This window comes from Sesamum indicum, unplaced genomic scaffold (assembly GCF_000512975.1).
Source record: "Sesamum indicum cultivar Zhongzhi No. 13 unplaced genomic scaffold, S_indicum_v1.0 scaffold00185, whole genome shotgun sequence".
Taxonomy (NCBI): domain Eukaryota; kingdom Viridiplantae; phylum Streptophyta; class Magnoliopsida; order Lamiales; family Pedaliaceae; genus Sesamum; species Sesamum indicum.
Window position 1 is genome coordinate 119,144 of NW_011628081.1, and position 19,825 is coordinate 138,968.

The following is a 19,825-nucleotide window of genomic DNA, read 5'->3' on the forward strand; positions in this document are numbered from 1 at the left end:
TGTTTAAGTTTCCTCAGAACCATTCCCGGCTCCCATTTTTGAAGAACAATAGGCTGCCCCTGAAACAGCCACGGCCCTCCTTCAATAATATCTTCCATATCTGCAACTGACTTAAACTGGAAGAAAAAGAAACCGTTAGTAGTACCAGTTACCTCTCTTAAACCCGGCCAAACTGATACCGCGTATTCCTTCAAATGGTGAAAGTATGGGCGTTTCCCCAAAAAATATCCGACCGCGGTAGTTTTCCATCGTTTAGACCCGTTTCGGATAGTGTCTAAAGTCGGTCTCACAATCACCTCTCCATTTTGTAAAGTTGGAGCAATGAACTTGAGGGTCTTTCGCGTTGAGTGGTTAAATGCATGCGCAATTTTATCATCAATAATTGGTTCGGGGTATGCATTCAACAGAATGTTACCCACGTACAATCCCGTTTGGACTGGAGCAACAAAAGATTTTTCGTTCGCCATGTTACACTCCACGTTTTTTTTTTGGGTAAATGTAATTTTCATTAAGTAAAAAATGGTACAGTAAAACAGAGTGATCATCAGGTGGTTTCTCCCTCGACAGGCCAAGGAATACGCCATAGTCTATACAAAGCTCGTGTACTGACGGAACTAGCTAATGAAATACTAATGATCCGCTGCCTGACATCATCAACTATCAATAACGCCATGGTGCTCGGAGTCCTCTTAATGTGCTCAAATGTCTCAAGTTTCTCTCCCTCCAAATGTGGTAAACAGAAGATGCTAATAGTGCTCGATAAGCTATCTTAACGATGTGGTTACCTCTCCATCTGCGAGAAGCCCACTCAATGTCGTTCTCCCAGTCTCTATTAGGCCAATGAAATCGTACCTTTCTCCGGATTGTTGTGAGACACTGTCGGCTAAATCTGCACTGGAAGAAAAGATGTGAATGTGTCTCTATTGCCCCCTCGTTACAAAGTATGCAATCGCCAAAGTGAGATAACCATGGTTTTGTCTGTCGTAGGCAGCTTGCCAAGAATAGCAAGCCATAGGATGAATGAGTGGCGTGGAATCTTTAGCGAGGCCGAAAGTAGTGAAGCCCAACCTACTTTTGGCTCAGGGGGATCAAATACTCGGTAGAGGGTTTGGGTAGTAGGCAGTCCTCCGTCACATCTCCACACCACCCGATCCTCACCTCCAGAAATAACCGGTAGGTTATGAGTAATCTCCAAACATTCAAAGTCCGTGATAGGAGGCCATTGCCACTCTCCTGCTGAGATCACCGAGCTGAGTTTTGGTGATTTCTCAATTCCAAGATGGTGTGGAGCATGAGGGAATCGTTCGATAAGTGGTCCCAAGTGATGCCACGGGTCCTGCCAAATATAAAATCTTTCTCCATTTCCAATCTGGTAGTCCACGATAGAGCGAAGAAATGGTCGGAGTCTGAGCATTTTTCGCCATCCCCAAGAACCTCCATGCTCACGGAAAGTCCAAATCGATGTGTTCCGTAACCGGTCTTCATAAAGCCACTGAACCCAGATGGATGTCCTATCGCATCGAATAACATCACATAATTTCTTGCTCATTAGTGCGCGATTCAAGGTAGAGATGTCCTTGAATCCCAGTCCTCCTTCGTCCGCTGATCGACACACATCTTTCCAGGCTACCTTGGCGTAGCCAATAGATGTCGTACCCTTCCATAGAAAATTCCGCAGTCTCTTCTCAATTTCGTTAATGACTTTCTTAGGTAATATGAACGCAGATGCCCAATATAAACTCATTGTCGATAGTACGGATTTGATGATTTGTACTCGCCCAGCATATGATAGCGAAATCCCTTCCCATCCAGTAATGCGTGCATCTATTTTTGAAATAAGTGGTTGACAGTCAGAGATAGACAGTCTAGAAGAGAGTAAGGGTAGTCCTAGATACCTCATTGGAAGGTGTCCCTCTTGGAAACCCAAAATCTCTAACATCTGATCTTTTAACTCTTGAGCCGAACAGGAGATGATTAAATGGCTTTTATGAATATTCAGCCGAAGACCCGACAACTCCGCAAATCTGTCCAATCCCTCCTTGAATACTCTGATGGAGTCACCGTCAGCTCTACAGAAGAGAAGGAGATCGTCTGCAAATCCCAACTGGAAAATCTTGGAATTCTCACACTTCCAATGATAAGTGAATTGCATGTCCTGTTCAATTCATTGCAGAAATCCCAGATGTAAAACTTCCATAACAAGTACAAATACATAAGGAGATAGTGGGTCTCCCTGTCGTAGTCCTCTCGCTCTAGTAAAGAACCCATGAGATTTGCCATTGAGCCCAATCAAAAATGATGTCGTGGATACACACTCCTCAATCCATCTTGTGAACGTAGATGGGAAGCCGAACATCTGCAGAACTGCTAACAGGAAGCCCCACTCCACCGTATCATAGGCCTTCCTAATATCCACCTTAAGAGCGCATCTTGGAGGTAGTCGCTTCTGGTTGTAGCCTAAGAACAGTTCCTGGGCTAACATTATATTGTCCCCAATGATTCTTCCCGGAATAAAAGTTGTCTGACAGGGGCTAACAATCTTGTCCAGAAACACACTAAGTCTTTGAACAAGAAGTTTTGCAATGATTTTGTATAAAACATTGCAACATGAAATCGGTCTAAAATCATTGACCGACATAGGAGTGTGTACCTTTGGGATCAGAGCTAGAATCGCGGAGTTGATCTGCTTTAGAATTTTTCCAGTAGAAAAGAAATCCAGAACCGCCCTTGTAACTTCTTCCCCCACCACAGGCCAAGCCGCCTTAAAAAACCCTGACGAGTAACCATCAGGTCCCGGCGCCTTATCTTCAGCGATATCAAACACTGCTTGCTTTACATCATTCGGCGAGAATGGTAGGAGTAAGTGGTTAGCTTCCTCATCAGTAATACAGTGTCTTGCCCATGGTCTAAGATATCGAATATCCACAGTCTACCGTCGTCTGGTGCCTCCTAAGAGGTTCTGATAGTATGAGACAAACTCTTGAGCGACCTCCCCTTGATCCATGTGTGTGGTACCATTTTCATCATTAATTTGCATAATTCTCCTCATAACACGTCTCTGAGCGATCTTACGAAAGAAAACTCGGGAGCATTGGTCGCCGTCTTTCATCCACTGCATTTTAGCTCTCTGCTGCAACATAATTTGTTCGAGTTTTGCCGCTTTCGCATAAACGATGCGACAGCAATGCTCCAAAAGTAAGTAGAGCTCATTCTGTCTGTCAGAGCTCACCAGCTGTTGTGCCTCATCCAGAAAACCTTTGGCTAATTGGACATTCAGTGTCAGATCCCCCTTATTCCTCCTCTGTAGTCTGAATACCGGTTTTAGAGCCTTCAGTTTACGAGTCACGACGTACATAGGCACACCCACAACATCATGGTGCCAAATGTTCTGCACAGTGGGGATAAACTCGGATGAAAGGGCAAGATAGTTATCAAATCGAAACATACCTCCAGTATATTGTTGTGTATCCCCATGTAAAACTAGTGGAGAATGGTCAGATGTCCGTGGAGTAAGGCTGTGATAGATTGAGTTAGGTAACCTTGCCAGCCAACGGTCATTAATAAGAATCCGATCTAACCGCTTCCATAAACTCCTCGCGGATGTACTGCAATTATGCCACGTGTACCATTCGCCTTGCATAGGAAGTGGAATAGTCCTGCCTCTAGAATACCGGCATTGAATTCTTCGATGGCCATCCTTATATCTCCTGAAATGCCACAAACCTCATTAAGGTCTCGTACTGCATTAAAGTCCCCTCCCACCATCCATGGGATGTCAGCGCATTGCTGGGCGAATGTCTCTAGTGCAGTCCATAAATTTCGACGGTCGATAACCTCAGATGCACCATAAACAACCGTGATAATAACAGGTTCATTGACAGCCATAGTAGTAACCCGACAGTGAATAAATTGATCTCCCAAGTCTATGATATGGACCTCAATATAATTTTCATCCCAAGCAAGCCAAATACGATTTCCAACACAAGTATAATCAACAAACCATTTCCATTGCGGAAGTAAAGAAGATTGTATATGCACTACATTACTCAAGCGAACACGAGTTTCAAGAATACCCAGGAAATGTAACCTGTATTCAGAGACAATGTCCTTTAAAGCGAGCTGATGGTCTCGTTTATTCAGCCCACGGACGTTCCACTCAACGATGTTCAACATGGATCTTTGCACATGGGGTTGCTTGTATTAGGACCCCCCGAATGCTCATCTGCGTCATCAATTAAGTGCAAAGCATCAAAGGCATTAGAAATGACAATTGCCTTACCCCTCTCATTTTGTTTTGAGGAATTCCGTTCGACATGCATATCACCCGCATTTGCTTTGGGTAAATCAACAGCCACTGGTTTCGTCTTCCTTTGTTCCTTAGCCGGTGATTTTGGTGGTGGTACATTAACTTTTGGTACGTACACGTTCACTGGTGGCTTTGACGTTTTGTGGGGTTTGTTTAGTGCACATTCCTTTGCCGCATGTCCCAATGACATGCACGTGGTGCACTTTGGCGGGAGCCATTCGTACTCCACATCGACTTTGCAAGGAGTCTCCCCTCTATCTTCATCAGGTGCCATGACAATAATATGTTTAGTCATCTTATGTATGACGTCAATCATAACACATACACGAACAAAGTCCAGTCTCGTGCATGCTCTTGTAATCGCGTCTGGGTAAAGGGGCTTTCCCACACCACTCGCCACAGTACTCAATCCTTCCGTCGTCCAGAATTCCATCGGAAGATGCCGTAATTTGATCCAAACAGGCACTTGTGTATGCTGCAACTTTCTCATGGCCATCCCCGGTTCCCACTTTTGAAGTACTATCGGCTGCCCTTGGAACAGCCACGGGCCCCCTTCAATCACATCTTCCATATCAATAACCGTCTTAAACTGGAAGAAGAAAAATCCATTATTGGTCGCTGTGACCTCTCGTAATGCCGGCCAGACCGAGTGAGCATATTGCTTGAGGTGGTGATAATACGGTCGTTTTCCCAAAAAATATCCAACAGCCGTAGATTTCCAACGTTTGGACCCATCACGCATAATTTCCAATGACGGACGAACCACTACTTCCCCATTTTGAACCGTTGGAGCAATGTATGATAGAGTTTTGCGAGACGAATTACTAAAAACACGGGCAATTTTATCGTCAACGATCACATTTGAATTTGCATTCAGTGGAATATTCCCGACAAATAACCCATAGGAAACGGAGTCTCTTTTGCAACAAAATGGCTGTTTTTTTTCTATGAATCTGCTGACATCAGCACTTGCATCAGCAGTGATGTCAGCACCAGCATCATCAGTAATGTCAGCAGGAGCAATGATGTCACTAGTGATGTCAGCAGGAGCAATGATGTCACCAGTGATGTCAGTAGGAGAAATGATGTCACCAGTGATGTCAGCAGGAGAAATGATGTCACCAGTGATGTCAGCAGATGTAATGATGTCATCAGTGACGTCAGCGACGGTAGCAAAGTCAACACGTGAGTCAGCAGCCATGTCATCACCTTCATCTCCAACCGTCTCCACGTCAGCACCTACGTTCACCGGCAAGTTGGTCGGAAAACCTCCATAACCGCCATCTTCACGTCTGCCTCTCGTCGCCGTGGCGTTTTGTCCACCGGAATCGCCGAAAATTGTAAGCAACGGAGATCTAGTTGCTGTTACGTTCCCAACAGTCGCCGCTGGTGGAGGAGCAACATTCATCATCTCCCCCGTCGGAATTCCGGCAAGACTGATCTAGGCACCGGTAACAGGTTTCTCCAAGGTTTGCGAACACCTCCAGCCACCGGCGCCTTTGCTGTTTGTGAAACGCCTCGATTGAACTTGATTTTCCATCATTTTTTCAGATCCTTCCTTGAGTGCAGCTAAGGCTGCTTCATCTCCATCCACGACCCTGTTGGCTAGCCTCAAGAATTCATCGATGTTGAAGTCCTCTGGTGAAAGGTTTTGTTCACGACCTCCATTGACAGGTTTTTGAGGTGCGCCGCCATGAAACCCTAGTTTTGAAACCTCACATTCAGTCATCGAGGTTGCAGATTTTGCCATGGGAATACCTCTTCCACCGTCGACGAGGCTAGTACAGCCATTGTTGGTCTGAAATTCATTGTTTATCGTCTTCTCACATCGCGACTCTTCAAATTCAAAAAACCCTAATAATGGCGGCGCTACGTTTTTCGATGAACCAGTGCCCAAGACGCCTCCTTTAGTGTTCGGAATCCTTGTCCCCTCCATTACAGATCCTCGGTTGCCATCCTTGACCGGAAAAACGCAAGTTTCCGGCACCTTTTCGCTGCGTGACGTTTCAGTTTCAAGAAACCCTAAAAATGGCGGTTTCACTACAGTATCTTCCTCACGCCTCAAATCACGTTGTAACGTCGGTAGATCATCACAACTCACCTCCACGACGCTTGGGCCGTCAACTGCCGGCGAAAAATTGAGTTTTTCCGTCGGAAAACCGTCCAACGACGCTTCAACTTCCTCGCCGGAATGTCGCCGTTTTTCATGGCTGCGCTCGTCACCACAGCCGGTCAGTTTACCACCGTCCATATCAGTCGGCGTTTCATCTTCCTCCCCTCCATCTCCGGCCACCGGACGGCTGTCGGCGTCGCCGGCCGGCGCTTCTCCTCCATTGCCGGTCGGAATTTGCATGGGGAATACACAAGTGTGTGTTTTTGGTGGTGTAGTAGTGTGTGTAGTAGAGAGAGAATTTTTAGTGAGAGAATTTTTGCATTTTTCCTTTGCAGCCTTTTTTAAAAGGGGTGCAACACTGTTACACTCCACGTTCACTGTCATTGTGGTGTCAAAAAGTTGTTTTTTTCCTACATCCTTGATAACATCAGCAGCAGCATCACTGATGACATCAGCAGCAGCATCAATGCTTACATCAGCCCTACTGTCATCACTCCCATTGCTGACATCAGCCCTAGCGATGCTGATGTCAGCAGAATGTCCATCCAACCTTTGCGCCAAGTCATTGTCATCTGCCAAGTCAGCCGCTGAGTTGAGCTCCACGTCCCCAAAACCAAGCGCCACCTCACTGCCACCATCCACGTCACTCGCCGGCAAAACCGCCGAAATAGTATCGTCTCAGTTCGCCGGAGGGGGTTTCCAACAACTTTCTTCGCCGGCTGTGGAGGTTCCTTCATCATCAGACCGTCGGAAACCGCTGCTACTGTCATCGGACTCCTTCCAAGTTTCAGCCCATCGGTGTCCGTCGTCTTCTCCATCATAGTCATCGGTAGGAGACTCCGGTAGGCCTGGCGTTTCGTACGAGCCGGTGGTAAATCAGTTGCAGTCGTCATTGGCATCATCTTCTTCGGCGGAAAGCATCGCAACATGGAAACTTTGCCAAATCGCATTTCCCATTTTAATCGAAGTTCCTCAAGGGCTGCCATTGATTCATGGTCGTTTTTATCGATCACCTTGTGTGCAAGTCGAAGGAACTCAGCGATATTGAACGAAGATTTCAATCGTTCGCTTAGATTTGCACCGCCAAACCCTAGAATAGGTCGGCGCACTAGATCTTCGTCTTCTACGTCCAAGTTTGGATCTTTTTCGATGGTCATGACTCCTTCACCCTCGCCATTCGTTCGGCTATCGTCTGCCATAGCCACAACCGCCATATCAGTGGGCGTCGCTTCGTCTTCCTCAAGCGACTTTTCGGATTCCATGGCTGCGCGAAACCCTAGTTTTGAGCGGGATGAACCAGCTGCAAAAACTCCAATTTTTCCATCAATGGGTCTTCCCTTGCCATCTCCATTATCAAATCTGAAGCCCGTAGATGACGCCTCGTCGGATTACGCCTCCAACCGGCCACCCATTTTCTCAAAATCCGCGGCTAACGGTAGCGACTCTCCTTGAAACACGACCATGGCAACCTCCCCATGTTGCTCGCCATCCTCCTCCACGTCACAGCCATCCGCTGATGTGTCGCCCCCGCCTCCCAGGTCGTCGGTCGGCGAGGAGTGGGTAGTGGTGATGTTAGTGTGTGTATTGTTATGTGTGTTAGTGTGTGAGAGAGAAGAGAGAATTTTTAGGCTCCATTCTTTTTCACTTGTAATTATTATTACGCATAGGAAATTTAACACACAAATTCTTGGGTTTAGACATAAGTTTGGGTCAAGTTTCGTCGAATTTTGAGCATTATTTTGAGAATGCTCAAAATTTAGCTGTTATGCACGATTTTATTAAAACAAGTTTGTTTCCCTTTTATACTAACTTGTAGTTATTATTATGCTTAGAAAATTTACAACACAAATGCTTGGTTCTATACCAACGTTTGGGTCAAGTTTTGTCGAATTCTGACAACGTTCAAAATTTAGCTGTTTTGCACGGTTTTATTAAAGCAAGTTTGTTTCCCTTTTATAATAACTTGTAGTTATTATTACGCTTAGAAAATTGAACACACAAATTCTTGGGTCTAGTCCTTCTTTTGGGTCAAGTTTCATCGAATTCTGAAAATACTCAAAATTTAGCTGTTTTGCACGATTTTATTGAAACAAGTTTGTTACCCTTTTATACTAACTTGTAGTTATTATTCCGCTTAGCAAATTTGCAACACTAATGCTTGGGTCTAGAGCAACGTTTGGGTCAAGTTTCGTCGAATTCTGAGAACGTTCAATATTTAGCTGTTTTGCACGGTAAAGCAAGTTTGTTTCCCTTTTATACTAACTTGTAGTTATTATTACGCTTCGTAAATTTACAACACAAATGCTTGGGTCTAGACCTGCGATTGGGTCAACTTTCGTCGAATTCTGAGAACGTTCAAAAGTTTTTTTTTTTTTGGTAAATGTAAGTATCATTAAGTAAAATGAAATAGTAGTACAGTACAACATTGTGGTTATCAGTTGGTTTCTCCCTCGACAGGCCAAGGGATACGCCACAGTCTATATAAAGCTCTTGTACTGACTGATCTAGGTAGAGAGATACTAAGGATCCGCTGCTTGATATCCTCAACTATCAATAAAGCCATGGTGCTAGGTGTCCTCTCGGTGTGCTCGAATCTTCTCAAGTTTCTCTCCCTCCAAATGTGGTAAACACATGATGCTAATAGTGCTCGATAAGATATGTTAACAATGTGTTTACCTCTCCATTTTTGGGAAGCCCATTCAATATCCATTTTCCAGTCTCTATTGGGCCAAGAATATCGTACCATTCTTCGGACAGCTGTGAGACACTGTCGACTAAATCTGCACTGAAAGAATAAGTGGCCATGTGTCTCTGTCGCTCCCTCATTACATAGAATACATGGGCCAAGGTGCGCTAACCATGATTTGTCCGTTGTAGCCAATTTGCCTAGAATAGCAAGCCACAGGATGAACAAATGACGTGGAATCTTCAGTGATCCCGAAAGTAGTGAAGCCCAGCCTACTTTCGGTCCTGGGGGATCAAAAAGCCTATATAGAGCCTGGGTTGTAGGTTTACCCTGATCAAATCTCCAAATAATTCGGTCCTCCCCTCCATGAATTGTGGGTAAACCATGTGTGATCTCCAGACACTCAAAATCTGTGATAGGAGGCCACTGCCACTCTCCTTCACTAATAACCGTGCTCAATCTGGCTGATTCCTCTATTCTGAGTAGTCTCGGTCCCCGTGGGAATGTGACACTGAGTGGTCCGAGATAATGCCACGGGTCCTGCCAAAGGTAAAAAGTTCGCCCATCGCCAATCTGATAGTCCACCATAGGGCGGAGGAAAGCCCGTAGACGTAGAATTTTCCGCCAACCCCATGAGCCTCCATGCTCCCTAATCGTCCAAATGGAGGTGTCGCGTAATCGACCCTGGTAAAGCCATTCAACCCAAATTGAGGTCCTATCGCACCTGATGATATCACAGAGTTTCTTGATCATTAATGTGCGATTCAAGATAGCAATATCTTTGAATCCTATTCCTCCCTCATCTTTCGGTCGGCAGAGATCTTTCCATGCTACCTTCGCATAACCACTGTTTGTTGTCCCCTTCCACAAGAAAGTTCGTAGTCTCTTCTCAATTTCGTTAGTAACTTTCTTTGGAAGGATGAACGCCGATGACCAATATAAACTCAGCGACAAGAGTACAGATTTAATAATCTGCACCCTACCAGCATAAGAAAGAGCCATACCCTCCCAACCCGCAATGCGTTTATCAATTTTCAACAATAGAGGGTTACAATCAGCAACTGTTAAACGAGAAGATAAAAGAGGTAGCCCTAAATACCTCATCGGTAGGACTCCCTCTTGAAATCCGAGTGCTTCCAACATCTCCTCTCGTAGTCCTTGTGCTGAACGTGAGATAATGAGGTGGCTTTTCTGCACATTTAGTCTGAGCCCCGACCATTCAGCAAAACGATCCAATCCTGTCTTAAATACTCCAATAGAGTTCAAATCAGCACGGCAGAATAGTAACAAATCATCAGCAAAACCCAGCTGAAAAATCCTGGCTGCATCACACTTCCAATGAAAAGAAAATAATTCATCCTGGTCAATCAGCTGTAGGAAACCCAATTGTAGGACTTCCATCACAAGCACGAATAAGTATGGTGATAGAGGGTCTCCCTGCCGAAGCCCTCTAGCCCCCGTAAAGAAGCCGTGAGGTTTCCCGTTAAGCCCAACAGAAAATGAGGGTGTTGTGACACACTCCTCAATCCATTTCACGAATATATGAGGGAACCCAAATAACTCCATCACAGCAATTAGGAAATCCCACTCCACCGTATCATATGCCTTTCGAATGTCCACTTTTAGAGCACACCGGGGTGGTAGATGGGTCTGGTTATATCCCGTAAACAGTTCCTGTGCCAACATGATATTGTCTCCTATGCTTCGTCCGGGCACGAACGCCGCTTGGCACGGACTAATAAGTTTGTCCAGTATCACACTCAATCGTTGGACAAGGAGCTTGGCAATAATCTTGTACAGTACATTGCAGCAAGATATAGGACGGAAATCACCAACATTCATAGGAGAATGTACCTTTGGTATGAGCGCCAAAAGTGTAGTATTAATCTGCTTCAGAATTCGGCCTGTATGAAAGAAATCCAAGACTGCCGAAGACACCTCCTGCCCTATTATAGGCCATGCAGCTTTGAAGAAGCCCGATGAATACCCGTCCGGCCCAGGTGCCTTATCTTCAGCAATGTCAAAAATCGCTTGCTTGACATCCATATGAGTAAATGGCAAGACTAAGGAGTTGACATCATCTTCACTCAATAAATGTCTAGCCCATGGTCGCAGGAATCGAAGATCTATCATGTCTCTTCGTCGTTCCCCACCAAGTAAATTTTGATAGTACATGACAAACTCATTAATTACTGCTCCTGGATCTGTGTGAGTGGCTCCATGATCATCATTGATTTGTAAGATTCTTCTCGCCGATCTCCTTTGAGCAATCTTACGAAAGAATACCCGGGAGCACTGGTCACCCCCCTTCATCCACTGCATTTTTGATCTCTGTTGTAGCATAATCTGTTCAAGTTTAGCTGCTTTAGCTAGTACTACCCGGCAGCAGTGTTCCAACTGTAGGAATAGTTCATCCTGCCTGTTTGAAGTAACAAGTACTTGCGCCATCTCAAGAAACCCTTTTGCCAGTTGGACATTGTGAGATAAGTCCCCCTTTTTCCTCCTCTGCTCTCTAAATATCGGTTTAAGTGCTTTGAGTTTCCTTGTTACGGCATACATGGGTGTCCCTATTATGTTATGTTGCCATACCTGTTGTACACTGGGAATAAATTCTGGAGATAGGGCGAGGTAATTATCGAATCGAAACATACCTCCTAATTGTTGTTGTATATCCCCACTTAACACCATTGGGGAGTGATCTGAAGTGCGTGCTGTGAGGGAAGAATAATATGATGTCGGGAACTGAGCCATCCATCTATCATTGATCAGCATGCGATCCAGTCTTTTCCAGAGGTTTCGTGGCCCGGCACTGCAATTGTGCCATGTGTACCATTCGCCCTGCATGGGTAATGGTAATAATCCTGTATTCTGGATGCAAGTATTAAAGTCTTCCATGGCCATTCGAATATCTCCTGATACACCACAGATTTCACTAAGGTCTCGCACTGTATTGAAATCCCCTCCAACAAGCCACGGAATATCAGCACTCTGTATAGCAATAGTCTCCATGGAGTCCCATAACGCCCTCCTCTCTACCAACTCATTTGCCCCATAGATAACAGTAATAGCAATGGATTCATGAAGTGCACGGATATTAACATGACAGTGAATAAACTGTGTGCTACATTCAACCACATCAACATCAATAAAATTTTCATCCCACGCTATCCAAATCCGATTACCGGACGATCCATAATCCACAAACCATTTCCATTGAGGTAGTAAAAAAGCCTGAATATGAGATACGTTATTTATACGAACACGAGTTTCAAGGAGACCGAGGAATTGTAACCTGAACTCAGCAACGATGTCTTTGACTGCTAACCGATGATCTCGTGTGTTCAGGCCACGAACATTCCATACTGCTGCATGCAACATGGATCACAGGGCATGGGGCTGCTATGCTTAGGACCCCGAGACGACTCATCTGTATCATCTAATAGGTGAAGTGCGTCAAAAGTATTATATATAACAAGCGCCTTACCCCTTTCCTCACGACTAGGGCCGGCTGCATCTCTAGGGGATTCACGTCCCTCTCTCTGCTTTTCTACCACTCGAGCTGATGGTGGTCTGCTCATGTTCCGATCAGGCATATTTATTGGTCGGGATGGTTTATAAGTAGTATCACCTTCCTCCCTAGGATGGTTCCTACTCCGTTTAGGCATTGTTGGTTCTTGCGGCGTCCCCATTTTTGGTACATATACAGCAATCGGTGGTTTAGCTGGTTTTGGTTTGTTGAGCATACACTCTTTGTCAGAGTGTCCCATTGTCATACATCTTTGGCACTTCTGGGGTAGCCATTCGTACTCGACATCGACCTTGCAAGGTGATTCTCCTCCATCCTCATCCGGTGTCATAATTATAATGTGCTTCGGTAAATTTGAGGTCACATCCAACATTACGCATACACGAGCGAAGTCCAGTCTCGTGCATGCTCTCGTAATTGCATCCGGGTAAAGTGGTTTACCCACTCCACTGGCCACCGTACTAAGGCCTTCATCTGTCCATAACTCGACTGGAAGGTGACGTAATTTGATCCACACCGGAACTTGAGTATGCTGTAGTTTCCTTAATACCATCCCTGGTTCCCATTTTTGAAGAACAATAGGCTGCCCCTGAAATAACCACGGCCCTCCTTCAATGACATCTTCCATAGCTGCGACTGATTTGAATTGTAAGAAAAAGAAACCATTATTTGTACCCGTGACCTCCTTCAAGTCCGGCCATACTGACATTGCAAATTCCTTCAGATGGTAAAAGTACGGTCTTTTCCCAAGGAAGTATCCGACAGCGGTGGCTCTCCATCGTTTAGACCCATTGCGTATAATATCCAATGTTGGTCGCACTATTACTTCCCCGTTTTGCATTGTTGGAGCCACATAGGATAGGGTCTTGCGAGTGGAGTTATGGAATGCATGAGCTATTTTGTCATTGATAATCGTGTCCGAACATGCATGTAACGGAATATTTCCAACAAACAATCCAGTTGGAGAGCTAGAAAAGTTAGAAAACTGTTTTCTTGTCTTCTTGTGACGAGTGACATCATCTATGACATCAACAGCTGATGCTGTCATGCCTGCATCAGCAGTGATGCCATCTGTAGTGATCTCAGCAGTGATGTCATCTGAAGTGATGTCAGCAGTGATGTCATCAGAGGTCATCCTAGCATCATCAGTGACGTCACCTTCCACGTCATCCGCCATAGCAGCTGCCAACTCACCATCCCCGTCACCAGCAATGGCCACGTCAGCCAGATGTGGAACTCGCCGTTCACCCGTCGCCGGCAAAACAGTCGCGTTTCCGGCGGAAATCCCAATCGCCGATGACTGTTTTTCTGAATCAGATGATATCAATGCATTTTCCGATTCCCCGCTGTTCATTCCCGACGGCAGAAGGCATCTCAATGCCGGTCGTAGCTTGCTAACTCGTGACGGCGCTCCTCTACTCTCAACGAACGAGCGCAGCGACGGTATGCTTCGGAATCTCTCCTTCCATCTATCTTTCAGATCTCTAATCGCTGCAATGGTTTTCTCGTCGCCTTTGTCAATGACCGCGTTCGCCAATCGCAAGAATTCTTCAAGGTTGAAAGGCTCAAACCTTCGTCCGCCATTAATGGAAGATGGAGCTTCACCAAACCCTAACGATGACGCCTGTATTGTTGCTTCTTTTCTCAACAGTCCTTCATCTTCAACCTCTGCAAAGCCGGTAGTATTTGCATCGGTCGTCAAAGATATCGGCGACGTTACAGTTTCGTCCGGTGACTTTTCGTTTTCTGCGTAAACTCGTCCCCGCGGCTGTTCGGTTTCATCAACCGCTTGTGGTTCCAATGGCGCAGCATACCCAAGCAAATTCGGCGCCGAAGCAGCCTCCTTTTCCGTGTCCATTGGCGCATCAATTCCGAGCAGTTGCGGCGCCGAAACGGCCGCTTTTTCCACGTTCGAGGAAGCGGCAAACCCTAGTAGTTGCGGCGCCGAAACAGCCGCTTTCTCCATCTCCAAGCCTCCTCGTTTCCCATGCGCAATTAATGTTGATGTCTCCCCAATCATCAGTTCCGATTTGTTCGCCTGAAAGTCGCCGGTGAAAGGCGCGGTTTGAACTGAAGCGGCCGCTTTTTCCGTGTCCAATGGCGCATCAATTCCGAGCAGTTGCGGCGCCGAAACGGCCGCTTTTTCCACGTCCGAGGGTGTGGCAAACCCTAGTAAATGCGGCGCCGTAGCAGCCGCTTTCTCCATCTCCAAGCCTCCTCTTTTCCCATGCGCAATTAATGTTGATGTCTCCCCAATCGTCGGTTCCGATTCGCTCGCCTGAAAGTCGCCGGTGAAAGGCGCGGTTTGAACTAAAAGCCGCGTGGTTTTTCCAGATTTTCTACGGTAGCTATCCTCGCCATCGCCGGTCACCAATCGTCGGCCTCCCACTTTTTCGACATCCCCATCACTGGCCGAAGCGTCGCCGTCGTCCTCCTCGTCTCCGGCGGCCATGTGCATGGATAGTGTATTAGTGCGTAAACGTTCAAAAGTTAGCTGTTTTACACGGTTTTATTAAAACAAGATAGTTTTCCTTTTATACTAACTTGTAGTTATTATTACGTTTAGGAAATTTAACACACAAATTCTTGGGTCTAGACCTTCGTTTGGGTCGAGTTTCGTCCAATTCTGAGAACGCTCAAAATTTAGCTGTTTTGCACGGTTTTATTAAAGCAAATTTATTTCCCTTTTATACTAAATTGCAGTTATTATTACGCTTCGCTAATTTACTATACAAATGCTTGGGTCTAGACTTGCGATTGGGTCAAATTTCGTCGAATTCTGAGAACGTTCAAAATTTAGCTGTTTTGCACTGTTTTATTAAACAAAGTTTGTTTCCCTTTTAGACTAACTTGTAGTTATTGTTACGCTTAGCAAATTTACAACACAAATGCTTGGGTCTAGACCAACCTTTGGGTGAAGTTTCGTTGAATTCTGAGAACGTTCAAAATTTAGCTGTTTTGCACGGTCTTATTAAAGCAAGTTTGTTTCCCTTTTATACTAACTTGTAGTTATTATTACGCTTAGCAAATTTAAAACACAAATGGATGGGTCTAGACGTGCGATTGGGTCAAGTTTCGTCGAATTCTGAGAAAATTCAAAAGTTAGTTGTTTTGCACAGTTTTATTAAAACAAGTTTGTTTCCCTTTTATACTAACTTATAGTTATTATTACGCTTAGCAAATTTACAACACAAATGCTTGGGTCTAGACCAACGTTTGGGTCAATTTTCGTCGAATTCTAAATACGTTCAAAATTTAGCTGTGTTGCACAGTTTTATTAAAGCAAGTTTGTTTCCCTTTTATACTAACTTGTAGTTATTATTATGCTTAGCAAATTTACAACACAAATGCTTGGGTCTAGACCAACGTTTGGGTCAAATTTCGTCGAATTCTAAATACGTTCAAAATTTAGCTGTTTTGCACGGTTTTATTAAAGCAAGTTTGTTTCCCTTTTATACTAAATTGTAGTTATTATTACGCTTAGCAAATTTACAACACTACAACACAAATGCTTGGTTCTATACCAACGTTTGGCTCAAGTTTGTCGAATTCTGAGAACGTTCAAAATTTAGCTGTTTTGCACGGTTTTATTAAAGCAAGTTGTTTCCGTTTTATACTAACTTGTAGTTATTATTACGCTTAGCAAATTTACAACACAAATGTTTGGTTCTAGACTTGCAACTGGGTCAAGTTTCATCGAATTCTGAGAACGTTTAAAATTTAGTTGTTTTGCACGGTTTTATTGAAACAAGTTTGTTTACCTTTTACACTAACTTGTAGTTATTATTATGCTTAGCAAATTTACCACACAAATGCTTGGGTCTAGACCAACGTTTGGGACAGATTTCGTCGAATTCTGAGAACGTTCAAAATTTAGCTGTTTTACACGGTTTTATTAAAACAAGTTTGTTTCCCCTTTTATACTAACTTGTAGTTATTATTACGCTTAGGAAATTTAACACACAAATTATTGGGTCTAGACCTTCGTTTGGGTCGAGTTTCGTCCAATTCTGAGAACGCTCAAAATTTAGCTGTTTTGCACGATTTTATTTAAACAAGTTTGTTTCCCTTTTATACTAACTTGTAGTTATTATTACGCTTAGCAAATTTACAACACAAATGCTTAGGTCCAATGTTTCGTTCAAGTTTCGTCGAATACTAAGAACGTTCAAAATTTAGCTGTTTTGCATGGTTTTATTAGAGCAAATTTATTTCCTTTTTATACTAACTTGCAGTTATTACTACGCTTCGCAAATTTACTATACAAATGCATGGATCAAGACCTGTGATTGGGTCAAATTTCGTCGAATTCTGAGAACGTTCAAAAGTTAACTGTTTTGCACGGTTTTATTAAAAAAAGATTGTTTCCCTTTCATACTAATTTGTAGTTATTATTACGCTTAGGAAATAGAACACACAAATTCTTCGGTCTAGATCTATGTTTGGGTCAACTTTCGTCGAATTCTGAGAAACTTCAAAATTTAGCTGCTTTGCACGGTTTTATTAAAGCAAGTTTGTTTCCCTTTTATACGAACTTGTAGTTATTATTACGCTTAGCAAATGTATAACACAAATGCTGGGTCTAGATCTACGTTTAGGTCTAGTTTTGTCGAATTCTGAGAACGTTCAAAATTTAGCTGTTTTGCACGGTTTTATTAAAGCAAGTTTGTTTCCCTTTTATACTAACTTGTAGTTATTATTATGCTTAGAAAATTTAACACACAAATTCTTGGGTTTAGACATACGTTTGGGTCAAGTTTCGTCGAATTCTGAGAATGCTCAAAATTTAGCTGTTTTGCACGGTTTTATTAAAACAAGTTTGTTTCCCTTTTATACTAACTTGTAGTTATTATTATTCTTAGCAAATTTACAACACAAATGCTTGGTTCTATACCAACGTTTGGGTCAAGTTTTGTCGAATTCTGAGAACGTTCCAAATTTAGCTGTTTTGCACGGTTTTATTAAAGCAAGTTTGTTTCCCTTTTATAATAACTTGTAGTTATTATTGTTTTGCACGGTTTTATTAAAGCAAGTTTGTTTCCCTTTTATAATAACTTGTAGTTATTATTACGCTTAGGAAATTGAACACACAAATTCTTGGGTCTAGTCCTTCTTTTGGGTCAAGTTTCATCGAATTCCTGCAAAGCAGCTAAATTTTGAACGTTTTCTCTAAAAAAATGGACTCTCCAAAATATCTATCTTCTCTCACACATACTAGCACACCACAAAACACACACACACAAGCCCTAAACACTACAACACCGGCCGGCGATGAGGAGGGGGCTCCGGCCGACGGCGAGGAGGTGGACGGTGATGGTGGCCGGCGAAATACAGTCAGCCGTGGTCGTTTTTCCGGCGAACAGCGCGATTTTCAGGCGGAAGATGAGAAGGCGCCATTGATGGAACGATTAGAGGAGGAATACAATATTCCTTCTTCGCATGGTATTGAGGAGGGCAAAGACGGATTTCTGGCCGGAAAAGGAGAGATTTTGAACGTTGATTCATCGCCTTCAGAGTTAGGGTTTTGCGCCGCCAAGGTAACCGAAACGTCACATTTGGAAGATGAAACAAATCCGACCAGATCTGTCAAACAGACGATTGGGGAAGACGATCTACAGATTACAGAGAATGGAAACGAACTACTGATGCGGAAAAACATGAATTTAGCCCCTCGAACGAAGGATGTCGAAATACAGAAATATCTAGGGTTTTCTGAAAACAATGCGGCCGAGGAAGATGAACGGACGCGAACGGAAAAACTGACACATGACGAGTTTTTTCCGACCAAAAATGGCTGCAAAACGATTGAAAGAGATGGAAATGATACAACCATGGGAAAAAATCAAAACTTGACGACGATTGAAAGAGATGGAAATGATACAACCATGGGAAAAAATCAAAACTTGACGACTGTTCATGAGAAATCGAGTCTAGGGTTTGTTGACGGCGCTCCTTCAAAAATCGTTAATGGCGGACACACTGGAAATCGCTCGCCGGCCGACTTTAATATTGAGGAATTTCTGAGACTTGCGAATAAGGTTTTGGACGGTGATGAGGCATCAATGGAAGCGCTCAATAATGTTAAACTCCGATGGGAAGCTAAATTCGGTAGATTTCGACGATATGGGGCTGCGCCGTCGCCTGTTCATAACCCAAACCCGTGGCATTGTCTCTTGTCGCCGCGACGCAATCTTCTGACCGGAAAACAGGCGGAGACAATGAAACAGCATCATTCCATTACAGGTTTGAGTTTTTCACCGGAGATTCAGATTTCGCCGAATTCTGGGCAGATTCCGATGACGGAAAGACGGCCTCCGACGACGACTGATGAGATGCCGGAAGTACAGCAGTCTGACGTGGAACCAGTTGGCAGTGACGTGGAGAAATCTGTGGCTGACATGTCAAATGATGTCATGCATGATGTGGGAGGATCCGCTGATGTCATGCATGATGTGGTTGATGATGTCATGCATGATGTAACTGCTGATGACATCAATGATGTCAGCAATAATGAAGAAAAAACTAGTCCTTTTCCTACACAAGTGCGTTCCTTTCCAATGGGTTTGTTTGTGGGAAACATCCAACTGAATGCAACATCGAATGTGGGCGTTGATGACAAAATTGCTGACGCTTTTAATAATTCAACTCGGCGGACTCTGTCTTATATACCTCCTATAATACAAAATGGTGAAGTGGTGGTAAGGCCAACAATGGAAGCTATTCGCAATGGATCAATCAAGTGGAAAACCACTGCGATTGGATATTTCCTTGGAAGAAAACCGTACTTTTATCATGTTAAAGAATTTGCCTTTTCCGTTTGGCCTGGATTGAGGGAGGTTAAGGCCACAACGAATGAATTTTTCTTCTTCCAATTCAAGACTGTTGCATATATGGAAGAAGCAATTGAAGGTGGACCGTGGTTGTTTCAAGGACAACCAATTGTGCTGCAAAAATGGGAACCAGGTTTGGTGATGAGGAAATTAAAACATATACAGGGCCCTGTTTGGATAAAATTGAGACACCTGCCGGTTGAATTATGGACAGAGGAGGGCCTGAGTACGGTGGCCAGCGGTATTGGCAAACCCCTATATCCGGATGCAATAACGAGAGCATGCACGAGATTGGACTTCGCTCGGGTATGCGTGATGTTAGATGTGAGTTCCAACTTACCTAAACATATTATTATATGACGCC